Here is a 6,080-nt window from a genome sequence, read left to right on the forward strand (position 1 = left end):
AACCAACTGAGCCACCCAGGCGCCCCGAGTAAAGCCTTTTTTAAAAATGGTGCTGCACAAATTCTAGCTGCTTTGGCCTCTCCCAACTGTCATCCCTGTCTGTTCAATTCAGTGAGACTTCTGGGGTCTGTCTGGATTCCTGCTGTGTGCACCAAGCCTGGAAACTGCCTCAGGTGACCTGGGACAATCTCAGGGCTCACCTGATTGTTTCTTTCTCCCAGAGGCCACAGGGCTGGGCTGCCAGTTGTCTAATGTCTGAAAGCAGGTATTAAAGACATTTTTGTCCAGTTTTCTTATTATGGGAGAAGGTAAATCCAGACTGGGTTACTCCCTTACGGCGGAAACAGAAGCTGGTGTGCGCTTTTAAGGGAGCTTCTGTCTGCTGTGTGAAGAATAGATTGTCATGGAGCAAAAATGGAAGAAGGGAAAGCAGAGTCCATTTGGGAAGTACCTGTAGCAGTCCAAGAGAGAAATGAAGGTGCTTAAATCAGTGTGACAGGGGCACCTGGGTGGCTCAGTCAGTTAAGCGTCAGACTGGTGATTTCGGCTCAGGTCATGATCTCACGGTTCCTGAGATTGAGCCCCGCATTGGGCTCCTGCTTAGCGGGGGTTGGCCTGGATCTCTCTCCCTCTCCCTCCACCCCTGCCCCCCTCTAAAATAAGTAAATAAAATCTTTAAAAATAAAATAAATCAGTGTGACAGCCATCAGAAAGGGGACCAGTCAGCTGCTTGGTACATTTCGGAGAACGGGCAGTACCTACTGATAGGTTGGACTTGGGGCAGTGAGAAGGGGGTAGACATGGACATTAAGAGTAATCGAAGTTTTTGGCCTGAAAAACTGCCTGAATGCCATTTACTGAGAGGAGAAGATAGGGTATGAGAAGATTCAGGGTTTGCTTGTTTTTTTTGATGGAGGGGGCGGCAAGGAAGCAAAGAGTCCAAAACTTCTATTCTTTGCCTGGAAGTACAAAAAAGGAAAATTCAGGAATGGATTTTTAAAATATTTTTTTCTTGGGGCATCTGGCTAGCTCAGTCAGGGGAGCATGCGACTCTTGATCTTAGGGTTGTGAGTTCAAGCCCCATGTTGGGCATGGAGCCTACTTGAAAAAAAAATTTAAATTTTTCCTTACATTTTTATTGCATATTATATGTCTCTCTTTTCTAGACCATGAGTTTTTTGAAGAGAGAGTCATTGTCTTATTATTCTGATGTCATAGACAATGCACACCATAGTCCTTTAACGTGTGTATTTGTGTGTGAAACTGGGGGGTCCGATCAATTTGGTGTCAGAGGTGGAGGAGCTGAGCGTTCTGGGTTACAGGAGGTTACTGAATCCCTGGAGAAGATCTAGAATACTCTACTATTCTACTATTTCATTCCTGGAAACCAACGTAGCCCAGTAAGGATAAAAAATGTGTATGAAATCATAAATACTGTGTGTTTATATAACCTTAGATGGAAATAATCAGAGAAGATGCGTTGTGATTTTGAAATCATTTGTTTCCATGAAGAATAAAAACCCTTCTTTGAATTGAAAACACAGAGGTGAAGAGGAGAATGGGCTCAAGTATGTGTCTAATAACACGCCAACAGATCTAAATACGCTGCTTAAAAGCTAGTCTTTCTCGGCTGAGTGCTATAGTTTATAACATAGCTCCCACAGAGCTTTTCGTGGTCATAGATGGCTTTATTTTTATAATCTTTAGCTGCAGTGTTAAAAATGCCAAATCGACGTTGCATTCTGTGGGGGTGGATGGGAGGAGAAAGGTAACCCTAAATGGCAATAAAAGGCCCTGCTGCCTAAAACTTTTGCTGTATTTGAAATATTCACTATTAGACTCACCATTTAGGTTAAAGTATGGTCTTAAAAAATAGCCATTAAAATTTGTTAAATGTCTTATTGTGTGAGTTAGCACAGTAAATAGGGAAAATGTATGCAGTGGTTAAAAGCCGTTGTGTACTGTAGACCCTCGTGACTTACCAGCCTAGTGATCCTGGATAGGAGAGGCTTAACTTCTCTAAGCCTCAATGTATTCATCTATGGAATGGGACTAATAATATCGATCACACTGGGTTGTCGTAAGGATTAAATCAATAACGAATGTAAAATTCCTCTGGAACAGTTGTTGGTACCTTTAGTTAGCTAGGAAAGAGCAGAGTATAACAAAATAAGACCCTTTGGACAGGTATGTTTTGATGTGGTGGAAGGGACTGCTGAAGCCTGAAGCATAGGGAGCCATCATAGAAGGAAGGGAAGGGTCTTGACTGAGAATGTTAGTGAACAGAGGGCATCACAGGGATTCTCAGAGGCACTGGGAACACTCCAGAAGGAGGGAGGGACAAAATCACCAATAGAAGATTGGAAGCTGGTGCCAAAAAACCCCATGGCTACTTGACAGTTTTACTTCGGACAGACCCAAGTAAATATTTACCGAATCTTAACATAGGACAAAGAGTTCTTAAGTTTGGAAACAAGGGAAGAAATCATATACACAAAGTTAATTATGTTTGACTACAAAAAAAAAAAAAAAAACACTTAACTTCCCTACTTTAAAAACATTTAAAGAATCTTTAAATGAGTAGAAGCTTCATCGACAGAAGTTATTTTTAAAGATCCCACTGAAGCCTTCCTGGTAAAGATGGTAGTTATAGGCAACCATCTGCTTTTGCCCCTCCTCACAACCCTACTAAAACAAGAGCGAAGGGATTGTCATAAAGGCAGAGCCTCACCAGGATGGAGAGAAAAGAGAAAGGAGATGATAGAAGCAAGATTTTGAAGCTACAAAACAGATGGGGTGATACATGGCTTAGCAAACCGCCCAAAATAGAATCATAAGTCAGCAGCCCAGAAAGCTGACATTCGTCCTAATTTACACTCAGGATCTCCGGTGGGTTCAGGTCGGGCAGGCTCTGGCAGCTGCGGAGGTAGGGAAGTGGAGTGAGAAGAGCTGGAAATAGGACAGCTGGTTGAGAGTCCATTAAGTAACTGGACCCCAGGTCTCCTCTGACTCTGTAGCTGGGCCATCGGGGAGACCTTGTGAGAATGGGGGTTTATTCTTGGGAGGGATGAGCGCAGATGCCACCAGGTGTTATTGCAAGCAGGGCACATAGTACTGAAAACAGATCCTGAGATGCCTTGGCCCCTTCTCCCAATCAGCAGCTGGCCTCCTTGTTTGTATGAAGGGAGATCAGAAAAGTTTTCTTCAAGGACTTTGACCAGCCCAATAAACCAGAACTAAATAGACTGACTGTAGAGGTCCCCGACTACCCCACTGTGAAGCGTTCCCTTTTCCCCTCCCTGCTCAGAGCCAGCAAGCAGCTTTTTAGTTCCTTACTCTTGAGGAAATGAAAACAACCACACATCCGAGGGAAGTCTCCAATATGGAAGATAGAAACCAAAGAAATAAGCAGAAAAAGAAAGCAACTCGGAGGAAACAGACCACGCGAGAGAAAAGAACACTTTTTTGAAGGAATGCTGCCATTAATATTCTGAGATAAGAAAAGATATCGCCAATGAAACAAGAGAAGGATACTGTTTTAGCAGGGTGCAGAGGTCCCTCGAAGGAAAAAGAAAATCTCTGAAAACTAAAAACATGATAGCAAAACTAAAAACTCAATAAAAGGGTTGAAAGAAAAAAATTAAGGAAATTTTCCAGTAAACAAGGTAAAAGACAGGCAGATGAAAAATGGTAAAAGTGGACAGGAACATTGGCAGTCCAGCCAGAAGTTCTAAAATCCCAATAATAGGAGTCCAGAAATAGAGAACAAAGAAAATGTAGAAGAGGGTGTTCAAAAACAAAAAATCAATAAAATGTCTCAGAACTGAAGCACATGAGTCTACAGATTAGAAGAGTCCATTGAGAGCACAGTACAGTGGATAAAAATAGGCCCACACCAAGACACATGTGATGGTTGATTTTATGTGTCAGCTTGGCTAGGCTGCAGGATGCCCAAGTGTGGAGACCTTATTTTATACGCCTGATTTCCTAAACTTTGTAACCATTTTATTTTATTTTTATATAATTATATTCTGGAATAAATGTGGTTTTTGTTCCAATTAAGATGTTAGTGTTTATATAGGGGAAAAAAGTATGTTTTTTTGAAAGAGATATCAAATTAAAACTGAAGTATGGAAGCAATAAAATGATGATTATACTTTCTCCTAAAAACAGCTGGTTATCACATTTTTAAAAATCACGAGCCTACTGACTGTGTCAAAATACAGAGACCGTCGGCACTTACTGTGCTAAGAAGGACCTGTTGTACCATATGATACCTGAGTTGGTGGCATCGATTTATATAATCCTGCGAGTGTTCTTTGTACATGTGTTAAGCATCAAGGTGAAGTGCTGTTATTACCAAAGATAGCCAAATGAGGACCCATAAGCTGCTCCAGAAAGAGAACTGTGACATTCACTTTCGTTTTGCATACAAGCTTGTTTTTTGGCAAGTACCTTTCTCACACGTAGGTTATGCTACCGCTAGATGGCAGCACAGTGGTGTTCTGGTGGTCTTCAAATTTCAAGTCAGGTCAGAACCAGGAAACTGGCTTGAGGAGGCCCCATGAGCCTGGCAGAATCTTAGAACTGAGGCTCACTCACATTGCCTTCATCCATCCATCCATCCATCCACCCACACATCCATCCATTCATTCATTCAACAAATACTCATTGCCTTTAAAAATAACTCTTAATAATGATACAGTTGAATTTAAAACAATATTCTCCAAACCATATTTTAAAATAACTGAAGGAGACTAGACGGGAAAGAAACAGATTGAAGAATGTTGCTCCTGCATGATTGGTGTAGATGGAGAAGTCCAAAAGTAGACAGTGCATGTTTTTATTTTATTTTTTTATTTTTTTGTGGAAGAGAACTTTTTATCACTTTTGTATACAGAAAATTCAACAGCGTACACTTAGCCCAGTTTGGTGGCCAGTTCCTTAGCCTTTTTGCCTTTTCCAGCGTTGCGATGCGAGCCACCAACTTAGGACCCAGGATCTTGCCTCCTCAGTGATGGTGGATCTCATCATATCTTTCTTTGTAATTGGTCCTGATAGCTTCTACCAGCTTAGCCAGAACTCCTTTGTCTTCCAAGTGAACCTGAGTGAAGGCCACAGAGGTGTAGGTCTTCCTGTGGACCAGACGCCCCAACCTGGCCTTCCCTTGATAATGCAGTAGGGAGCCCCCATCTTACAACACAGAGCAGGCAAGAAGACAACCAGCTCAATGGGATCCACATCATGTACAATCACTACCGTCTGAGCCTTCTTGTTTTCCACCAAGGTGGTGACATATTAACCCCCACTTGAAGGACAGGTGGCCTCTTAGTGGGGATATCTGCTTTGGAGCAGCTTTCTTCACAGCCTGGGCCAACAATCTCTGCTTCCTCTCTTACTTTGCCTCTGGTCTCTATCTGTGGGCGAGCATAAGCAGTTGAGTAGCAGTTTGGTGGTCCAAGGTCTGGGCGAACTGGTTAATCAGAGGAGGCACTTTTAGAGGCTTATGGAGAATAGCCCTGTACCGCTGCAGCCAGAGGCAGCGATTCGACAAAGAGCGTGAGGTCCCTTTTGGGCTGGATGTCCTGTCTGATGCCAAAATTCTTGGGCCTTTTCTCCAACAGGGGATTGACCACGTTCTTGGCCTCTTGCTTCTTCAAGACAACAGGAGCCCAGGCTGCCTTCTTCTTTGCCTTCTTTCCTTTTGGCATCTCGGAAGGCTGGAGGGAAGAGCAGCACTGTGTGTTTTTAAACACAAGGAATCAAGCATTAGGCTTGACTTAACAAGGGAGGCTTGGGAGCTATTTCTTGAGATCAGAAATCCCAAATAATTCAAGGTCAAAGCTTTGGAAAGGGAAGAAGTGAATAATCATCAGAGCGGGAATAAGGTGGTGTTGCCAAATCATGATTGCTATTCCTTGTGGATCCGGGCAGTTTTATTTATTTATTTATTTATTTATTTTTTATTTATTTATTTTTTTAAAGATTTTATTTATTTATTTGACAGAGAGAGAGCACAAGTAGGCAGAGTGACAGGCAGATGGAGAGGGAGAAACAGGCTCTCCGCTGAGCAGGGAGCC

At 42.5% G+C, this 6,080-nt stretch overlaps 1 pseudogene; it reads right to left on the minus strand.

The window, feature by feature from the left end:
* Nucleotides 1-807: 807 nt before the first annotated feature.
* On the minus strand, nt 808-5,711 carry LOC118529257 (large ribosomal subunit protein eL8 pseudogene; annotated as a pseudogene).
* Between the last annotated feature and the right edge of the window lie 369 nt (nt 5,712-6,080).

This window comes from Halichoerus grypus, chromosome 13 (genome assembly GCF_964656455.1).
Source record: "Halichoerus grypus chromosome 13, mHalGry1.hap1.1, whole genome shotgun sequence".
Classification (NCBI taxonomy): domain Eukaryota; kingdom Metazoa; phylum Chordata; class Mammalia; order Carnivora; family Phocidae; genus Halichoerus; species Halichoerus grypus.